The sequence below is a fragment of the Ammospiza caudacuta genome, chromosome 7 (genome assembly GCF_027887145.1).
Source record: "Ammospiza caudacuta isolate bAmmCau1 chromosome 7, bAmmCau1.pri, whole genome shotgun sequence".
Lineage (NCBI taxonomy): Eukaryota > Metazoa > Chordata > Aves > Passeriformes > Passerellidae > Ammospiza > Ammospiza caudacuta.
Window position 1 is genome coordinate 26,116,784 of NC_080599.1, and position 22,415 is coordinate 26,139,198.

The 22,415-nt window shown below is 39.0% G+C and overlaps 1 long non-coding RNA gene across 1 annotated transcript in view; it reads left to right on the plus strand.

The window, feature by feature from the left end:
• Window positions 1–5,547: 5,547 nt before the first annotated feature.
• Window positions 5,548–22,415, plus strand: part of LOC131560309 (uncharacterized) — an 86,719-nt gene continuing 69,851 nt past the window's right edge. The window contains exon 1 of the long non-coding RNA XR_009274947.1: window positions 5,548–5,626. This is a non-coding gene — a long non-coding RNA (uncharacterized LOC131560309). The remainder of the gene's footprint in view (window positions 5,627–22,415) is intronic.

Sequence of the window (22,415 nt, forward strand, 5' to 3'; positions counted from 1 at the left end):
AACTGAGCTAGGAACAAAACACGGGGATATGAGCAAATAGCATTATCTCTTCTTGCCTTGAAGTTTCCATGTGTAAAGTGAGCCAGTCATGATTTGCCTTCCAGCATAATCTGCTCTGTATCTCAGTGAACTCCCCTCAGTCCTGTTACAGCAGGGGTAGCTACAGCTTGCCAAGGCGAATACTTGCATGAGCTTGCAGGGTGCACTTCTGAGCAGAGTGTCTTCCATCTCTCACGTAAAATGCCCAAAATCCAGAAATACAATGTTTGTTACCACATTGTACATTGCCCTTTTATTGCAAATCAGATTTTCAGATGTTGTAGTTTGCCCTAATAGCCAAATGCTAGCTGAATAAAAGTTGTGAGACAGTTTGAGACACGAAATTCTTCCCACTTGGCCATTAGTTTCATCATTTTTATTTTCATTTTATTCAGAATTGGTGCAAAATATCCATGTAAACAGAGATATCTTCAAGTATGGCTCTATCAGCATTCTGTAAAGCCTGGAAATTTATACTAGGAAACATCAGCATGGGTAACTGTGTAAAGCACTTGACATCTGTCCATATTTATAAACACACTTTTCATTTGCTGCAGTTTATTTACTCTTGGCACACACAAATGAAATGTGACAGACACCCTGTGGCTTCTATTGATGAGAGGATTAATAAAGCTTGTACTTTGATTATGACATCCTAAGCCATCAAGCATGAAGACTTCAGCAGTCATTATTGAACATTGACACATATTGCATCAGTAATCAGAAATGACAGAAGACAAGGAGCTGGCAGAAACAGGGCTTTCAGCTCTCTCTCAGGAATAGGATTTAATATGACTTTCATGTATAGCCATGCACTATTTCAGACTCATTTATAGCTATATATGTTGTTCTTTAAAGGCATGTTACAAAAAAAAATCTCTGCATACTCATTTTATTGAGAGGAAAGCAGTGCATAACACAATGTTGTTAGGTGGTAATGCAAACAATCATGGTATTGCATGCTGGGGGGTCTTCTGTGGGTTTATTCCAGTGTGGAGACTTCATTAAATACCCTTGGCAGGCCTGTATCTTTTTGTGGATATTAGCAAGGAAAAATATGGGAACTTCAGGCAAAGTCCTGTAGAGTCCCATTTGTCACTGTGGGAAAGAGCTCCCTGATTTCAGATGTGGAGGAGAGTGATGTAAAGCTTATGTGTCTCATATGGGGTCTGTGGAATAATTGAAATGATCTCTCTAGGTCATGTGGAGGGAAGGAGTGACGCGAAGCTGCAGAAGTGTTTTGGCATTGAGCCCAGGCATTGAATTTTCCTTGTCTGTTCTGCAGACCAAAGGGTTGGGCAGTATGCAGAGAGCTAAAATCCAGCTTTTTCCAGAGTACTCATCATGGTAGTATCAATAGACCTCCATCATGACTTTGGTGGCAGATATTACATCCCTTTGCAAGGGATATGTTGAGCAATTTTGAACTTTGGAAACAGGAATAGAGTTCTCGAAACTTCTGTTTTAAACTGCTCTACATTGTATTTCTCATCTACTGCTAGGTTAGTAGTTCATCTTGTCCAAACCAGTTCACCTCTCTGAGCAGCAAATCCATTCTGTTTTAAATAAACCTCTAAATTAACAGTTTTAAAGCAAATAAGCAAATCAATTGAAAAACTAAATAAAGTTTCAAGGGTCAGCTTTATTAGGAAAAAAAAAGGCAGTCCTGACTCTGTTTAATTCTGTAGAACTTTTGCTGCTTTTGTGTATGATTTCTCCTAAAAGTTTTAGATAAAATCTTAATGAAATTGATATTATACCAAGGCTTCCTAGTGGCTGTGCGGGGTATTATTTCCTACAACTGTTAAAAATGTCAAAAAGCTACTTTTAATTAATTTCTTCCTTTACACAAATTGATGTAGCTGTTCTGAAGTGCTGGCTTTTCATCTTGCAGCTATTTTTTCAGTTTCAAACCTGAGCAGGTTCTATTACAAATAACTTTTGTTCTTGAACTTTTCTTTGTGCTGTGTCTTCTTGCCATAGAGAAACAGGCACAGGACTAAAATACCTTCAGCCTATCTTTGGTTTTTACACTTAGGTTTCTGTGGGCTTTTTTCCCCTTTGATTGGCATTTTTTTTCCCTTGGAATATTGACTTTACACCTGAGAACAATGTCCATTCAGTTGTACTGCTTTGTTGGCATGGTAAGGTTCTCCACAGGAGTGGGAAGTAAAGCAGGCAGAGCAATCTCTCCTTGGTAGATACAGCTTAGATGAGGAAGTGTTGGAAAAGAATCGCCTACAAATGCCAGCCGCAATTTAACCTGGATTGAGAGTAGGAAAATGATGTGAGTCAGAGCAAGCTGACAGCCTTTTTCTGCCCTGTGAACCTGCAAACAGGTTGCAAAAGCTGGACAGAGGTATGCACCTTCAAGTGATGGCCAAATACTGATCACAACAGACTAACACAATGAAGTGTTCTGCTGGAAAACTGGGGCTGCTTGCTCTGAGTGTTTGTTGAGAGATGAGCTGCCAAATTAGGGCTGGGTGAAATAGTCTGAGCCCTGGGCCCAACAGTGCTGTATTTATGCATGTCAGAGGTTTTTCTTTCTGAACTGAGGCCTCTTTCCTACGTGTAACTGCTCTGTTTACAAATGTTTAGTCCCTATGTGTCCAAGTTTTCTGAAGCAAATCCACAAGTGCTATTTTAAGAATAAATGTCTTTGTGCTGAATAGAGGGACATGAGATTCACCTCCTCAGCAGGGAAGGAGGAAAAATAGTACAAGGAAGCTTTCTCTATCCCAAACACACGCACACACACAAAAAAAAAAAAAAAACCCAACAGCCAAAATGACTAAAATCTCTACTAAATTCTTGCTCAAAATTCATTGTATCCAAGTTCTTCACGATACCAGATGCTGAAATTTGTTGATTACCTACTTGCTAAGATAATACATGCTTTCCATTTAGGTACAACCCACTTTTATAGGTGCTACACATCCCTGCAGTGTGATAGTAGCAGGGCACAATATTACCTCATTTCCTCCTAAATATCATTACAGAATGCTTCACAATCTGGAAGTTCCTCTGTGTGGGGTGAAGGATGTTCCAGTGGGGCTTTATCTAAGTTATCCCTTTGTTAGTGTTACATGTGTGACTCTCAGGATCTTTATGCAAGGTGCTGTCCCTTGTGTCTGTCTCTGTGATGATTTGCTCAGTGAAATAAATACAAATGTATGTGCAGTCTAATCCTATTAATCTGGGGGCTTTTATTAAATATAACAAACATAATGAATTAAAAATATGGCCCTTTTTATTGACAATGTATAGTAAAATTTAGGAACCTCTCTGTTTCTCAACCCCTTCTTTCCCACCACACCTTTGGCCCTAGATTTTGAAAGACCTGACAGTATTTGTGTGAAGGGGAAGGAAGGCAAATGGGCTGAGAGACCAAGGGGTTGAGGAGGCTCCTTCTCTGCCTTCTGAGTAAACAGCACAGCTGGCATGGCTCTTGCCTGCTGTTACACAAATGTCTGCAGTATGGAAAACAAGAATTAAGCCTGTGTAAGGTAGCAACTCTGAATCCCAACCCAACTTCTAATCCTTGTTTAAATTCATGAATATCACTGATGTGCTAGGATAAAAAAGCTACTATTTTGTATCAAGGTCTGGATGGTAGATAACTATGGGTATGTCATCTTTCTTGAAATTGAGCTGAGCATCTGGGCTTGAGGAATAAAAGGAGCTGCTTGTGATACCTTAATATGTTAAAGTAACTAATTTCTATTGTTCTATTTCTCCTTTCTACATGTATAGTGGTTTACATATTTATTTAATAGATAAATGTTATGAAATTTATTCCTATTGTATCATTTGTTACCTCAGTCTGAAGTTGGTTTTCAGTTTGTCAGTAGTGTCATGTTTTCCAAAAATGTGTCCATGCACACAATTACAAATGTAGCTGTACTGAATTTTCCTTTTAATCACATGAACATGGCTTTTCTTCTCATCAATGACTGATCAAAGTGAGGTTTCTTTGTAGCTGGGTCAAGTTATCCTTCAGTATCTCATAAGTGTGTAAGGAGTTTTTTGTTGCAGTAATGCACCACAGAGAGTGAAGTCCCTTGCTTCCCTGCAATTTAAAGTTATCAGAATTTTCCTTGAAGTTCAGTGGAATTTATATGCAGAGCTCTGATGAATGGCATATCTGGAAGATATCCTTTTCTGCAGATTATGTTCATAAATCTCTATCTGTTCCTCATTTTCATGATTGTTTATTCAATATCTTCTGCAGGCTTTTGTCAGACAAGCACTGAACTTGACAAATGACACGAGGAGTCCCCACAGGGATCAGAGAGGTTATTCCAGCATTCAAAACTGAATTAAGACCAAAATTCATATGAAAGGATAATACAGGGTGCTATCAGATGCACTTGTCTTTATCTCATTCTTCTTAATTAAGGCTGAATCAATTGAAAATGGGCAGATTTATTTGCTCTTGCCCTGGTTAATCTCTTCTTGAAGAGTGGAATAAATGCTCAGCTGATGTCAGTCACGGCCATTCTTGTTTAGGTTCACTGAAATCCTCTGGACTCTTGTCAGTGCTTTTGCTTTGCCTTCCTGAGTTGGGGTTGCAGAAGGTCAGCAGTAGGTCAAGTGATACAATTTATATATTTTTGTTGTCTTTTGTCCTCTTGCTTGGGCAAAAATGATTGTATTATCAAGCTTTACTTACAAATGTTGAAAAGGAGGCAAACATCAGATGAAAATGGATGATCTGCATTTGTGGGTGCTTGCCTTGCACTCTGACACAAGGGAGAGAGGGGAAAAAAAATATTTATTTGTTGGTGTGTGCTGTTATTGTAGAGAATAAATTGCTTTGGTATATTGTAGCAAGAGATAAGCAAAGGTGTTTGATCATATAAGAGAATTGGGTTTTAAAGATCCTGCCCATTCCTAGCTGCATCTCAGATTAGAATTCCAGAAACAGATCGGGCTGAGATTTTTTTTTTTCAATTTATTTTTTCTAATAGAACTATTTTCTGAAATAACAATAATTTGAAATGGAACCAAGGGAAATGCCATAAGATTTCAAAGTTGATGTGAAGGTACTTATATCACACTCAGGCCAGGTGTCTTCAAACAGAGCAAATCTGTTTACCCTTATGGGTAGGTTACTTACCAAGCAGTAAAAGTCTTGTTTGCAGGACAAAGTATCCCTGACAATGACTGGGGCAAAGGCTGTGACTGATCATATTCAGACACTGTTTATTAAATAAGGTTTAGGAGGTAAACTTGGGCTTCTGAGCTCAATCAAAGCTTTGCTGGGGTTCTTTTTTTGTTGTTTATGAAGCATTGATATGACCAATCTTGATCTTTTAGCAATTGCCACTCTTGAAACAGTAATTCAGCACAAGTGTGATGGACTTTGTGTAGGAGAGTTGCATATGAAATAAACTATTCTGAGTTACAGTAATGTAACTAGCCTTGACTACCCTTACCAAGTATTGAAAGAATCTCTCTCTTGATCACAGCAGACTAACCCAGGCAAGCTGTTGCTGGGCCAGAGAGTGACAGTGCCTTCCAGGGAGAGCAAGAGTGAAGCTGGCTGGTGGAACCTCGTGAAGCTGGCTGTTTCCTTGTGGAGGTAATTCCCAAAGAGAGTCTCAGACAGCTCTTGGCAATGTTTGTGTTTGTCTTGTGTTATTTCAGTGATATTATCAAATTATTTGGGTGGACATAGGTTGTTCAGAGGAGCACTAGAACTTTCAAGCTTCTTTTGTAAACAGTGGTCCTGCTGAACTTTCTTTTTTTTCCAAAATATACTTGTAAATAGAATCAACAATAAATAATATAAACGAATATTTCTTTACAATGTGGGTAGCTAAAGTGTTAGTCTGTGCCTTGGGGAAAAAGTTTATGGTGTGGCAATTGCCACAGTTAGCCCTTAAACATTTGCCTTTAGCTTACCTGTTGAAATCAAATGTGCAGAATAAAAGTTGTCAGCTGCACAGTCAATATATACATTCTACATTAGAGCCATTAATTTCTGTTTATTTTGAGCCAAAAAAGAACACTTTAGTTATAGCCTGTGACATCTGTGGCTCACTTCTATTTTTCAAAGACGTTCCATATTCTGTAGCCCTCTGTATTCCTTAGCCTTTGCTTCTTCAGGGTTCAGATTTTTGAAATACCAACCTGATATGAATGAGATCGGTTGTCCCCTAATATAGTTCTGTTTTGAATAGAAGTGGATGATAATGATACAGGTTATCAATATTTGATAAACAGTGCCATTCTGATATGTCAACAAATGAGTGTTTTGGCAAACACTCACTGAATGATCCTGAGAATAACCTTTAGACTTGAATGACTTGAATTGATTTTATGCTGCTGCAATGCAATCTTTCCAGAATCACCTGCTGAATTATTCTGAGTTCTCTTGTCTCTAGTTCTTGTTCACTTGGATTGTTATGGTCTTTGGATTGGTGTTTCAGTAGTGCTCAAAGTTTTGGTCGAACATTTAAGCGTGTAGGGGTAGCTGAGGTCATAAATGCTTGCAGAACAGTCTGTGACCTACTCTCTAATCTGAGAGAAGCATCTCCTCAGCTAATGGCAAGTGCAACTCTGAATGGGGCCATTTCATTTCATGAGGAGCCTGGATGGTCCCTTTTCTGTGCAGCTGTCCATGAAGGATGTGACACAAGTGCCACAGCCAGCCCTGAATTAGCAATGCAGTGCTTTGCCATCCTTAATGAACATGAGATGTTCACAGCAGCACCACTCGAGTCCCAAGGCTGCATTTACAGTGCTTAGGCAGTACAGATTGTTAAAGAGGAAGGTTTTGCTTCAGTCCATTGCCAATCCTCCTGTTGCAGAGGGACTGCACTGCAGCAGGGCCTTCTTGCTGACAGGGGAGGAAATTCAGTTTTCAGTCATGCTCTGTGGATGTTTCATACAATATGTGGGGTATTTAAAAACAACCTTTAATGAGGTGACATCAAATGACAGGTCTAGAGATTAGAAATAGCTTTATTGCTGACTGTCTGCTTGGAATTGTGGTGTTGAAACAGAGACCCTGGGTTGCAGTGAGCATTAAAAATGGGATAATTCAGAGGTCTTGCCTGCTGCTCCCATAGGGTTGCTGCTGTGACAGCAGAGTCAAGTAAAATGTCTGCATCTGAGCTTCCCTGAACTCACTGGCATTGGTGGCACTTATAGGGAAATATAATGTCATCTACAGCTGTAGAATAAGGAAAAAAATGAGTCCTAATGTGTATATTTGATAATACAATAAAGAGGGATCAAGAATACCTTACAAAGTATGTTTAGGTCTGTGAATGCAAGGGGGCTGCAGAAGTTTCATTGTTATACAAAACAAAACGGCAAAAAACCCAGGAATTTGATAGATGTCTAAGCATCATTGCAAGAAAAGAGAAGATGAATACTGGAGAACAGTACAGGCATGAAAAAGATTGAGCTTGGGGGGCAAAAATGGGCACTAGCTGAGTGAAGAAAATAGTTCAAATTAGAGGAAGAGGGATTGGTAAATCATTACATGAAGATAGTGCTGAAGTGAGTAGTTATAATTTCTCAGTACACAGACAAGTAGTGACCTTTACAATTATTTTAATTTTCATGTTAAGCATCAAAACAAATTCCTAAAGATTTAAGAATATTTCATAAATGCACAATAGAAATCTAGCATCTTAATTAGGAAAACAGTTATTTGCCCAGTTTCCTTTAAAAACTCAAGTTCTTGTCTCTTCCAAAATACAATCCAAAAATATATGAAGGCTGAGAGACAACACCATTTTGGGGGGGACTTGTAAGGTGATGAAACCCCTGAAAGTTTGGATCTCTGATGGAAGTTAAATGCCTTGAAGTACTTTTTCAGCCAGTAGTGTGTTAAATACAGAATTATATCTTTGGAAGGCACAGTAAATTTATTTGAAATGCCAACCCCCCCCAAAATCTTCTGGGAGTATATTGTTGGGCTTGCATATATATTTGTGTTCTCCACTCTGGGTGGAGAGAGTAATGAATACATGATTTTCTTTTTACCTTCTTAACATCTGCATTCAGTGAAAATATATGTTAGCTTGAACTATGTTTCAAACCCCCCAAAAGTAATACAAATAATAGCACTTTTCTTTCGAAAGGTATAATTTCAGTGTCTGTAGGACTGAGGCTCACCCTTACATTGTGCCAGTGAGGCACAGAAGTGAAAGCTAGGACTGAATAAGAAGTAGATGAGCAGAGGACTAAAAGGAAAATCTGATGTACAGTATGAAAAATGACCAGTTGAAAAAGATGGCTTAAAAAAATCTGTACTGTTTAGTCTGTCTTTTACAAATACACACAGGAAACAGTGATACAGCAAAGAAATTAAGACATCTGAACACTTATAGACTGAAAATGCATAGAAAGGTAGAAAAAGGTAGTTTTAGTTTTAAATTATTTGTTTCAAACTCAAGCAGAAAACTCTATAATCTGAACAATTTTTTTTTTTATTATGAAATTTGTAAAAGCACCATAAAAATAGCAGAACAGGCTGCAGAGTAAGAGTTCATGCAGGCAGCTGCAGTTTTTCAGTTACCAGACTTCCCCTCAAACTTGTCTGCCTGTTGTGCACAGTCTACATGCTGCACAAATTCATTTTTGTCTCTTAATTTATTCTAACTTTCCCATTATCTAGCCTGTCCTTGCAACACTTTTGAGAAATTGCTAAACCCTGTGAAGCACAGACTAGACTCCTAGATCAGGTTATTTTATATCTTTATTAGACAATCCCATTAGAAGCTCACCAGTGGCAAAGGAGGGAAGTATAATGCCATCAGCACCAATATAGTGCTGCACTCTCCCAAAGTCACTGGCATTCGTAAACTCATCTTACTGCCAAAACCTTTTAAAACAGTCTGCAAGCTAATTTCATTGACTTATAAAACTATTTGTACTGAGCAATTCATTTTATGTTCTGCACTGAGGAACAACCTTAGGTTTGAGTTGACTGTGTTGCTGAGATACCACCCTGAGCTAACTTTGTATTTTTATGCCCCTGAGGGATTTCATTAAGGTAGTAGAGCAATCTCTATCAAATATTCATAACCTCTAGCGAATGAAGTAATATCTTTCTTTTCATTGCAGTTTGACACAGACATGTTCATAGCTGACAGTACTTGCACAGATCCACAAATTGAGTTTTTGCCAGTTGGAGCTCTGCTTCATAATATTTTACATGTTGCTATTGTTTTCTAAATTTTTGAACAATGCAAAGATTCTGCCTTGTTAAAAGGTCTGCATCCTTCCAGACCAGAAGCATCTGATAATTCATATTCATGTATAATTTTTGCATTTAACTGGTTTGGGGGCTTTTTCTCATGCCAAGATCATTGTGGGAATGTAATGTCAGATTAGACCACCTCTAACTCAGGCTGACTCATTACTCAGGTGGGAGCCTATGATCTTCTGAGAGGTCCAGAACTGTGCAAATGAAGTAGTTATAAGAAATAACACTAAATAACCTTGCCTGGAACTGAACTATGAGGCAGTACCTTCCTAGGATTTCACATGGCCATAAAGTGTGTGTAATTCTGTTCTGAACCCAGCTGGTTTCAGAGTACACTTTCAGGAGATGCTCTTTGAAGTAGATGTATCTGATTCTCATTTGCATTTTTATGTAAAGGTGCCATAATGCAAATAAATTGAGCTGGCCTACTTAGATGTTTGAAGTTAGGCATGTATTCCTGCATCTTGCTGAATAAGATCCTGACTCTGCACTTCATTGACTTCAAAGCCATTTTTTTCTTGAATCATTGAGTTTTTCAGCTTTTGCACTGTTTTCAGCCAGAACTGTCAGATACTCTTTTTTAACTGACCACCAGTTGTGAATAACAATAGGCTTTTGGTTTTTGTTTTCTCTTATGTGTGAGATATTGTCTGTAATGTTACTTCGTTGTCATTTTATGTCTTTAATTTATGTCTGTTACGCCAAATGCACAAAGTGGCACATACCAAATTTTCTGGCTCTTACAAGAGGTGGAACAGAACTTTCCACAGAGTTAGACCTTTTGTGCTATTGCACCATTGCAGTGATCCCATAAAACAGTGAAAGGGATGGTTGAAAATGGCCTGAAATGAAAAAAATGCGATGTAGCATTGTTTCCTCAGGTGTAATTGTTGGTTATGCTGTACAAGTCGGTGAAATAGGCAAGAAAATAAATATTTGAGAAATATGCAGCTGTGAGAGGACACAGCCTCTCTAAATATCTTGTGAGCAACATGGGAGTGAACAATTATTTTGAACAAATAATACTGAACCCGTTAAGCTTTAGTTGCATGAATCCCTGTAAGACATCCACTGCACCTTGCTGTGTCCTACTAGAATGGCAGGCACTGGGTATTGCCCTTGGGCTCAGGATGCTGGGATGGACACATGTCACCAGCCATGGGAACTGCTGCCTGAGGGGCTTACAAGGAGGACTGGCTCATGAGCAGTGATTCCAAAATTCCTGATGGACCATCACATCCAGCCAGACAGACCTGACCTGATATTTATGGAGAGAGGTCAGCCCTCAGGGGCCTCCAGTTGTAGGCACACGGTGTGTGGTGATTGTGAGTGGGGCTGGCCCAGCCTCATCCCCAGTGGGTGCAGCTGTGAGCAGCAGGTGAGCAGCACTGACAGCAACGAGCCATGGAGTGCCCAGGGGCACTGAGCAGCCACCAAAGGGAACAGAGGGCACACAGGGGCAGGGCATCAACAGGAGGGGATAAAAGGCTGGGCTACAGAACAAGAAGGGCAGAGTTTGCAGCCTTCTGGAGTGCCAGGCTGTTACTCTGTGTGGGTGAATGCTTGAAGCCCTCTGATATTGTATGATGATACTTTGTGCATTGTGGCTGTCTCAACTGTGCCATGTGCTGTGACATCCAGTGGACATAAAATCCATTCTCACTGGACCCTGAGGAGCAGGTCTGGCTGGTGACGGATACCCACAGCAGTGGTGTGATGGCAGCTGCAGGCTCCTTCTAAACTGGGGCTCTTCAGGTGCCTGGGGCAGGGCTGAACTTCTGTGTGATGGTGAGAAGTTCTGGGGACACGCAGCTCTGCAAACTCTGGGTAAGTTACAATGAGTAACTTCATGTTTTAGTTTCATAGTTCCTCAGTTTATCTTTGCATACATTATATATTGTGATTTTTGGCTATTGGATGGTGTTTCAGTTAATTCATGTAAATGCAAACCTTTAAGGCAGTTGTAGAATCTGGTGCTGTTTCCAGAAGACTTCCAGTGAAACCATAACAGGTCTTAAAGCAGCATGCTGGCCTCACAGTTGCATGCAGACATTTATCTTCGGTAACTATGAAACCACTGCCAAGCACCTTTCAGAGAAATAAACCATGCTGCCCTCTGTGATGCTGAGGTCCTCTCTGGGGGCTGATTTAAGAGCAGAATAGTGCAAAAGAGCTGCTAATCCCACTTATAGGAGAAAATCCCTTATGGAAGGAGTTGGGAGGGCAGTGGCCGGGGTGGCTGTGAGCTTTTGCTGGTGTATGCCACACATTTCAGTTTAACTTCCTCCTGATTGAGTGTTTTCTTTCAAATCTTTCCATTGATGTCTTCCTTGTGCACTTTCAGCAGCATAAGTCACACAGGGTGTTTCATCACCACATTTCCAGGCTAGATGTAATACCTGTACAGAGTTGGTTTTTTTTTACAAATATGTTAAATAGGTCTATGAGAATTCCTTGACTGCTTTCTTGAGACATGTTGTACTCTGGGGAGTAATGTCAGAAATTAATCTTGTAATGAGTAAACTAAATAAGATTATGGCTCGTCCTGTTCTGTGGAGGGATAGAATGTAAGAGAGTAGTGCAGAAGGCAATCTCACCCCTGAGGAGTTGCAGCTGCACGAATCACCAAAGATCAGGAATAGCCCTGCCCTTAACAGGCCACAGCTGTGTCCAATAAGGATGAGTGCTGTAAAAGAGTGGCTTAGCTGGGTGAGAGTTGGTTGTGCTGTGAGGAGGTGTCCGTGAGAAATCACCAAGAAGGTATGGAAGCTTTGCAATAAGATGACAACACTGTTCTAATTTCAAAGCAGCTACACATGTATCAGTTAGTTGATGTGAGTGTAGGGAAAAATCTATTCAACTGTTACAAGATTGGCACGGATAACTTCTCTGAAAATGCATAGGATGTTGCAGGATTGGACATTTTCTGAGCTACAGAAAATTTAATTTCATTCTGTGAGAGGCAGGAGAGGGAGATGGATCCATTTGATGTGATTTTGAAGCACTAGAAATTACTTACAAATGTGTGACCAGCTGAACAAACAACTGTTGTATTTGAAAAATGCACCCACATTCTGATTTCAATTACTGTGATGTGAACTCACAAAAATTGCAGTGAGTGTGTTAGAATTGCTCAGGATTAAAAAAGGAGTAGGAAAATAATTATCTGGCTTGCTGTGTATTTGTGGGGTGTCCTTTTTAAAGGTAAATGTTATTTTGAAAACTTCTGGAGAAAACCCAATTTGTTTGTCGGCTGGATGTTATGTGCATCAAAATACTCAGTGGCTAATAGTTCTATTATAAATAATAAGTAGTTGTTAGCTTATAGATGGAGAATGCTTCTGGAAGGAAAGGTGAATTCAACTAACCATCAACAAGCAAACAAAATGTAATTTAGTTCATAATTTCTAAGAATACAAAATCCTATTCTCTTTATGTGGCTAATAAATGCAGTCAGAAAGTCTTTCAAAAACTGACAGTACTGCAAATGCCACTGTCCTTATGTTACCATATTCCTAAATTAGAATGAATACATTTTTCTGATTTGAATACAAATATTTGCCAGTTATAGTCTGAGTTGTCATTATATTCTATCAGGCTTATGCTGTGACTGAGCTGAACTCTAAATCATGCGAGCACAAGAGGTTGAATAAGAAGGATGAGTGTAGACTATAGATTGTATAGAGAGCTGCTTTGAAATTTTTCAGTGTTTTGTATACCATAACATGCATATCAGAAATTTATGATATTGCAGTTCATATGAACTAATATTTCCTAAAAGCCTTTGGGCTTTTCAAAATTAAGAGTAATGGTTTCTTAAATGAGAACCGTGTTGCACCTCAGGCCAGAATCTCAGCTTGGTTTTGTTTGTTGAAGAGATTTTTGTAGGTGAATGATAGGATAACTAGCACCAAGAGAATTTTTTTTTCCAAAGGATTAATGAAGTATTTTTTGTTGTTAATAATTCTTAGGTCTCTCTATAACTAATTTACTATATCTGTTCAAAGCCCTGGAGTTGAAAAGTAACTCTGGAAACAATCCAGTTCCTCCTTCAAGTTGCCCAGGAGACCAGTTGTAAAACAGAAAAAAATTCATGGAGGAGGAAGGATTCCATGCATCCTAAATCATACCAAACACTGCAGTATCCAAAAACCCTTGGTGCCTTCTAATAGAGGCGTACTTTGAAGCTGTGCTTGTCTTGAGGCCAAGCTGTCAGCATGGAGACTAAATGCAGGGGATGTCAGAACACTCTAATGTCAGGCACAACAAATGAAATAACTTCCCTGCTGTGCAAGAGAGGTGGTGTGCTCTGGGAGGAAGGTCCAGTGGGTCAGCACAGTGGTTCCAGCTGTGCTGCACAGAGAAGGATGCTCCAGGGCTGTGGGGTTCATTCTGCTCCCGCTCAGGGTCTCTCCCAGTTACTCCTGACCACACTTGTTGTAGGATTAGAATTTAATTGATAGAATTTATTAGAATTGATTAGAATTGAATTTGAATAGAATTAGAATTGAATTTTGACTACTTCATTCTGAAACTCCCCAAATCTGATTCAAAACCTTTGGCTTGGAGACCTGAGACATCACTGATGGAGATGGAGATAGCATTGATTGGTTAGGTGACTGACACATCTCTGCTAGAAAAAACCCCTCAAACCAACCAATAAACCCCCAAAACTGAGGCAGCATAAGTGAATTGATCTGGGTGATTTCTTGCTCTCACAGGGTCTGTTTCCTTATTTCCTGCCTTGTCCTACACGTTTGTCTGAATCCAAACCACTTTAAACTAGCACAGAATTCATAGTTCTGAGTAAACAGTGGAGCTGTTTTCAGAGTGCAGTTTTCTGTTTTATGCTGAATTATGAGGTGCTTACCTGAGAAAATGCCTTTTATTTCTCTCAGAAATCAATACTTGGGGATCTTTGCAGAGGACAATGCTGTCCCTGTTGAGAGGCGCAGCAGTCAGGCAATGACAGCTGGCACAGTGCTTTCGTGGGTTCTGTCCATTCATCAGCAAACTTCCCATCATATAGTTCTTTTCACAAGCTAAAGTAGCTAAATAGCTATTTTTCCTACTAGCTGTCATGTATTTCAAAATGTATTTTTATTATTATTAGAATATTTTTCCTTGTTTCCACCTTGTTTCCTCCTACCTGATTTATATGCTCTGATCTTGATTTATATACTTTGTTGCATAGCTCTCCCTGTGCTCCACAGGTTTTGTTCCATGTATTTCTATTCCATCATTTCACTTCCCTGGATGAATATTTTTCCCTTTTCACTTAAGTTCATTACTCTCAATTCTGTTTACCTTTGTTTTCCTCAGGAGCTCATCTGTCTTTATTACTTTTTGGGGAGGAATTCACAGTTTGTGTTGCTGAAATACTTGTAAATGTACTGAAATTATTTTTTTTAAAGGATTATGAAGTATATTTGCAAGAGGGAGTTATGCTACTAAAAATATGAATACATTAGGCCAGGGAGATCTTTTTTTCTTGGAACTCGCTTTGAGTGGTCTCTGTCACCACTGGTTTTTAGAGCCACAAAATGGAATTAGCAAGGTCTTCTGAGTCTGAGCACTGCTAGGAGCTCATTAGAGGGTTTAAACACCAAGCCCATATGTTATATTTGAAATTTAGCACACAATTTCCTCAAGTATCCTCATAATTTTCTCCTTTTAAAATCAAGGTTATTTGGAATATCTCTTGCCTTAATTGTGGTCATTATGATGTCTCCTGGTGTTTATTAAACACATTGTGTGTGTAAACAAGACCTAACTGCCCAGCAAATTAGAAAATGCTCTGTGGCTTGGCAGCACAGCTTTATCTGAAGGTGGAAGATGTACTCTGGTCTTCAGACTCCCTACATTAACAATAAATCACGTTATATATGTAGGGGGATAGAATATAAGAAAATAAAGATAGTGTAGGAAGTAATCTCACCCCTAAGGAGTTGCAGCTGGGCCAATTATCAAAGATTAGGAACAGGCCTGACTTTAACAGGCCACAGCTGTAACCAGTGAGAAGAAGATGCTATAAAAGAGTGGGGTGGCTGGGTGAGAGGGGAACTGGAGTCAGTGGCTGCTTTGTGAAGAAGAAAGAGTCAGTGCTCTGAGGAGATGCCCATGAGAAACACCAAGGTATGGAGCTTTTGTGATAAGGAGACAGCAGTATGGAACCCCTGCAATAAGATGACAACAATATATACATTTATGTATGAAATATAGAGCAGCTTAGTAGGCCTTCCATAATATCTTCATTTCACACTGGCATGGGGAGAATGAGAAGCATGTAGCAGTAGCAGTGGATTTCTTCAGTCAAGAGGTTTACTGGTTTAAGTTATATTGCTATACTGTATAAATCAAATAAGTAGGCTCACCGTCTCCCCATATATTAAATATTTTATGTAATTTCCTTCTCTAGATCAACTAAGCAAGAATAGGAAGCCCATTATTAAGTGACTTAAATACTCATAGAAGTTTAATTAGAATACTCAGAGTTTCGTATTAGAAACTTCTTTCCGAAAGAAGTTCTTATTACTTTTCACCTCTATTATTCCTTAACATTTCTTCCTGTTTGAGACAGGAATAAGGTTACTGCTGCATTGTTACACACATTGCTTGCTCAGATTCTGTTATACTTAAGAGGATTCTTTTTGCCAAATATTGTTTATAGGGAAATTTCAGATCCATTCTAATGCCTTACAAATGAAAACAGTTTTTTCTGTAACACTTCCCCATTTAATTGCTTTTAAGAGATTGCTAAATCCATTAGTGAGGGTACTAATTGAGAGGAATTGCAGGAGGAATGGCAGGATTTTTTTTTAAGTACAGTTCAAATTAAAACAATATTTTTTATTTAATAGTTGGATTGGGGAAGCATAAATATAAATTCTCATGTTTTGCCTTATTTGTAAGGCAAGAAGATTAATATAACAATTATTTTTCATGTCTAGTGTACACATTACTGCACTACTGTTTATGAAGCTACAAATTTAGCTCTCTGTTAATCAACATATTGAAAAAAATGCAGGTAAATAAATTATTACTGGTATGAATCATGAAATTTCAATAAGGATATTATATTGAGTGTTATAAAGGTTTTTACATTTAGAATATTTCTAAATTGGTTGCATCTATGACATTTAATAATGTTTAGAAACAGGAGTTTTATTAGAGTGCTGTGGGAAAAAAGCCATAAAATCATACATTTTAACATTGAAATTACTAAGTAGTAGGAATTAAATATGAGAAGATAATTGTTGCTGTCTCTAATAAAATTATAAATACAACTATTCTAGTAAATATTCTCCTGTTCGAGTAAATGTGAGTATTCCATTCTAGTAGATTTGTCCAGTTCTAGTAAATGTTGTAGCCCCAGAAAGCCCTGAGCTGGTGGAGCTGCTGCCTCACCCCTGTGTCTGACCTCTAGACTGGAATGGTGAATAAGGGAATTCACGTGTTAGACCAGTCTGGACCAAACTCTGAGCCCCAGAGTGTCAGATTTGTTTGTTGTATTAATGAAAAACCTTTAAATCACAGACTACATTGTCATGTGAATCTGAGATGCAAATGGACCGTGACAGCTTTTCCTGGAAAACAAACAAAAAAGGGTATTTTTTGGCAGGTTGTCCTTATTGTCAGATTTATAAGAAGGCATAATTAAACTCAGTAGGATTCACATTCTAATTAAAATAAGGCATTAATTTATTCTGTTATGCCATGACACTTTCATGAAATTACCTTCTGGTTTCATCAAATTTTTCATTAAAAAAACAAACCAAGAAAAAAAACAAGGCAACTGAAGGAAATGTAAAGATGCCAAAATTTGAGAGCCTCAGATGAGATGGGGACATGAGATTGTACCCTTGCAAGGGGTTAGGGAATGAGTTGTTCTGACCCACCTTGGTTTTTGGTTTTTTTTATACTGAAGAGAGGACAAAAAAGGCAGCTTGTAATGTAGGAATGAATATAGGTGTGGTATCAGCAGCCAGGAGCTCTTTGTCTGTCATATTTTGTACCAAACAAGTTTGGAGAGACTTAGAGTTTGAATAAAACCTGGTCTCCAGGATAAGGATGCAAAAGGTAATGCAGAAAATGAAGAGATAAGAAGCTAAATCTATGGCACATTTATTTGTTTATGCCATGCTTTGTCTGATTTTCACAGGCTTGAACTTTGTTTATGAAACATTCCCATCTATCTATGACATGAAAGGCTCTGAATCTTGGATTCAGGCAAGAAGTGAGAATGGAGTAAACGTGCATTTTCCTTGCTATATAAAAATTCAGGCATAGGAATAGGTGTTGGTTGAGGATAGCGTTGTGCAATGCTGCACATGCATCTCCTCCCCAAACTCAGCATGCATAGAGTGACTCAGAAGAAATAGAGTTTAGAGTTTATCTGCATTTCCTTGCTGCATTGAGTAAAGCAGACTGGGGGGGTAGAGCAGGAGTTTGTAATTCCTGTATAAAGGAGGAGGAATTGAGCAGCACAGCTGAACTGCTCTGCTGTGAGAGGCAGGCACTGGTTTGTAGGCAATGAAAAACAAGAAGGGTGTAAGGAGGGCACACTTCCTTTTTTTTTTTTCTCTTTTCCATTTTCTCTCTTCTGTCACAGGCTTCCTAAGGAAGAATAAGGAATAATATCTCAATCTTTCTGTAGGAAAAGGACTGTGGTGGAAGGGCTGCCATCATTAGCACATGGCAGAAGATACCTATGATTGCCTGGAGAAACTGTTTAATTACGGTCAAGTTTCTTTCCTGCTCAGTTGAGAGGGCAATCATGCCTTCTCTCAGCAATTTTACATACCTAGAACTGTATGTATTTAAATTTCTGGAAGATGAGCAAAAAATGAGTGGACTTGGTAATCTTAAAAGTCTTTTCCAGCCAAAATGCTTCTCTCCTTTGGTAACTAATTGTTGTTCAGCGAGCTGTAAGATTGTACACAGGGGCTGAAATGCAGAGGAAGAAGTCCAGTTCTGGTGTGAGTGAAGCAACAAGAACAGAGCTGTGTACTCACCTTGTGACTTATGTTACTGATAGGTGTCCTCTCTATCCCCATGTACCTCAGCAATATAACAGCGCAGGGACTTTGAGTGTTGTGTGTGAGAGGTGACAGCAGTGACATAGATGTGACTTGAGCAGGACTGAGTGGCTACCAGAAATAACACATCCTTTGGAAATGAAGGCAATAAAGGTGTCTGTCTGTATTTCAGAAGGTGTAAGTCGGTCAGGAAATAAAGCAGTGCAGGCTGAACTCTCCAGAGTTTCAGCACATTAAACACTCACCTGCTTATGCACAGCAGTGCTAGTGGGAGAAGGAAGGGTGCCTTCATTGCATCTTGATAATTGCTTTTGCTTTCATTAATTCAATTTAAATTTTTCCATGGTGTCTTCTGTGTCTGTTCCTGCAGCACCAAATAACACTGACACTCTAGTTACTTTTAAGACCATCTTGGAAATCAGATTTGTGAAAACAATTTCTTAAAAACATGAGTCACTATTGCAAGAAAATTCGTTCCAGATTAGTTTTCAAGAGCTGCTGGAGCAATTTGGCAGTTCCCAAACAAGAACTGAACTTCCCATTCTCTTTGCCCCCATCTTCCCTGCTGTATCTCCCAGTGGCTCTTTGGGTTTTTTGGGAAGGTGGAGTAGGAGCTCTACATGTTCTGTTTCCAGTGCAGACTCTTATTGCTGATTCAATTTCACTGCAAGGAGCTGTAAAACCAACAGCTTATTCTTCCTCCTCTCCATCAGCGTCCTCCTGTGGAAAAATGAGACAGGAAGGGAGCAAAGGCAGCAGCATGAGACCATGTGTCAGTTGTACTTAACAAGTTCCACACGTGAAAGCCACCAGCTGGGAGGGGGGCTTGAGGTCTCTGGTGCTTTTTCCCCCATGTTTTAACAGCACTTTTCCATTCATAGCTATAAGTTTACCCAAATGTTGTTTCAAAAGGCTGTTGCTGGTCATGTAGACTGAGTATGAGCATTTGGGTTTAAAAATGCTAGAAATATCTTTTTCCATTCAGAACTTTGTGTTGTGAATTTCAAAATTATCCAGGACAGCCACAGTGTATTCCTTTTGAGTAGATTGGCTTCAGCACAATCCTATGGAGCCTCCAGAAACCCTGGCTTGCCCCAGATCAGCTTTAGCATCTGTGGTGCTCAGGTGTTTAACCCCAGTGGTGAGATGCAGCTGTTGTTTTGTTAGCAAACCTCCTGCCCCATACCCTGAGGAACCACAGCTCCCAAGCACAGGAAGCCCTGTGCAGCCTCATGGAAGAGCTCATCAAAATTAAGTGATGCAGCTCTTGCAATTGCTTTAGTCTTAACCCTGTTTCAGGAAAGTGCAAGCAAATTTGTTGCCTGTGAGGAAAAGAGACAGGCAGATTGTTAATATGCTGTGCTGCCACCTAAAGACCCCAGGAGGTTGTAAAGTATGTTGGCACCTTAGAGATTGCCTCTGGAAAGTTGAAATCTATAATTTGATAATTCCTATTCTATAGCATGCTCTGATCCCTTCAGGAGCAATCACCAGCATATGAATTCCTATGGCTTAAAGAAAGAAGTACAAACCCCTCAATTCTCTTTGTCTTTTACAAGGTGCTCAGGACTTAATTTAGCAAATTGTTCTTCCTGGACCTGCAAGTCTCCCAAAACTATCATCAGCTCTAGTTATTGCCCTGTATTTTCCCCATATTTTCATTAAAATGGCCTTTTCTACAGTTGTTATGGTTGCAGCATACATAGCTGCAGGATTATGGTACTTCTCCCTGTCCCTGGACCAGGCAATTGTCCCTTGAGCAGGTCCCAGGGACACCTGGGAGTGCCCCAGCCACCCACAGGGTCCTGGAGCTTTGTCCTTGGGAGCTCAGGGCTGATCTGCAGTGGGGATTCACTCTGTAATTCACCTCATTATTGCATGTATGCTCTTGTCCATGCACAAAGACTCCAATATTGTTTTGCTTGTGTACTAGTCACAAAATACCCAGGTGTTTTATAGGGATACACACAAGGTAATAATAATGATATCATTAGTGGTAATCCCTTTAATTAGAGTGTTCTGTCACTGTGCTGGCTCTGTTCTGAAGGGGTGGGACAGTCCTCTAGGAAAGACTTGCCAAGTTCTCTGTGTGTGCAGAAACATCATAGACGACTCAGAAAAAAATTTAAAAACACTTATTATTTTCCTTTATGCATAACCTCTGGCTTCTGACTCACAGGATTTTAGTGTACTTTTTTCCAATTTTTTGGGAAAACTCAAAAAGAGAACAAAAATCCTTACCATAAATAATTCATGGGAGTGTATATTATGGTATAGTTGGTTAAAAATAAAACCAATTTTATTTTTAGTTTATGGGCAGGAATGCTATGTCAGGAAAGTGAAATGTTGAAGAGATTCAGTCAATTCAAATTTGGCTTGGCCGCTTTAAAATTACATGTGCATTTGTTTTTTAAAGGATGGTTTCTCAGGCAAGCTATTCAAGCCTTTATTCTAGTTTATAGTATTTTTTCCTACTATGAAATACAATTTTATAGTGATTTACATGCTGTTTTCAGAGGAACATTTGAATACCTGCAAGAGAGCCCTTATTAAATTGGTAAAATAAATGTCATTAAATACACAGCTTGTTGCCTGACATGCCCAAAGTGTTTCACATTAATGGATTAGAGCTATATTTATAGGAGCATTAAAATATGTCACTTTTATAAAATTAAAGTTTATTTAAAATCTCACATTTTTTTTCCTCAAACCACGGACAGACTCATTGGATATTTTATTTTAATAGGTCTTCCATGGGCTAGGGAAATAAAGTTCTGTTCTTTCTTTTACTTTAAAATCTAAATGTGGATGTAGTTAAAAGCTTGATACATTCAAAAGCATCTGAGAATTTTCATGAGTGGGAGATGGCTGGAAGTACAAGGATAAATATTAGAGATAAATACAATGCAAGTTCTAATTTGGGTAAATTATTCTTAAATGAGACTGTTTAGCTAAAACAACTCAGATGCATGTAAATATACAATGTACTAGAGAGATTAATCAAAGAGAGGGCCAAGATTTATAGATGAAGTGTCTTGACTATTGTGCCTTTATGCTGTGTTTATAGCCAGCCCTCTGCTTTACTTGCCAAAATCATTGCAGGAGGTTGTCACAATATTTCATTTTAAGATATGCAGGTGTGACTTGAGATGTTTTCAAAAATACACTCCCTACAGTTCACGCAGGGTTCTTTCATTTTTTCATCTCAGTCTGATTGTGCTTTCAGTTTGTTGGACACGTTTGAGCTGGTCTGTTTTCACATGGGGCATTGCAGAACAAAACCAGAAAAAGCAGAGAGTTTTGTGAACATTCCCTGTCTATTTAATTTGCTAACCCCACTATGGAAATTTTTACAAACCTTTTTCAGAAGTGGTCTGATTTTCCCCCTTTTAAGAAAGCTGGGAGGTGCAGAAGCTGTGCTGTTGAGCATGTCACAGTATTCTGCAGCAGCACAGAAACAATCTGTCATACACACTGTCCATATTCCCAGCTCTGAAGGAGCTGATTATACATTCCCTGTTTGTGACTTTATTGATCTTTTGTCATTCCCACCGAGTGAAACTGATATTTTCTAACAAAATGTAATTTGCTGGAACAAACAAGCAGTCAAGTGCTGATGAAAAGGATTCAAGGCAATGGCCACTGTGCCACTCCACAGGAGTTATGGGGGCCAGCTCTGCTCTGTTCATGTCTGCTTTGCATGCACTTTGTGATGCTCATGGTCCTTATTAGCACTGTGCCTTTTAATTAAAAATAACTGCATTTTCACTTATTAGCCTCCATGTTCCCAAGCTCATTAATTGGAATTTTCCAGAGTTCTGACAGGAATTAGTCATCTAACTGCTGCTGAATTTTAATGCCATTTTGATGCATGCTTGCAGCAATTAAATATTTCCTGAAAGAGCCTGTTGGCTGAGGCAGCTCTCTGTGTGCAAGTTTGGTGCTGTGTTAAGGAATTTCACAACTGAGAGTGAGCTCTTAGTCCCAAGAATTTGTAGATTCCTGGGTAGTAGCAAAATTGAGATATTTATTCTAATAACTGAGACTCAGCCTCTTCCTAAGAGCCTTGTGAGAGACACAAAACCCACTGTGGTTGTTTTGGGTGAAAA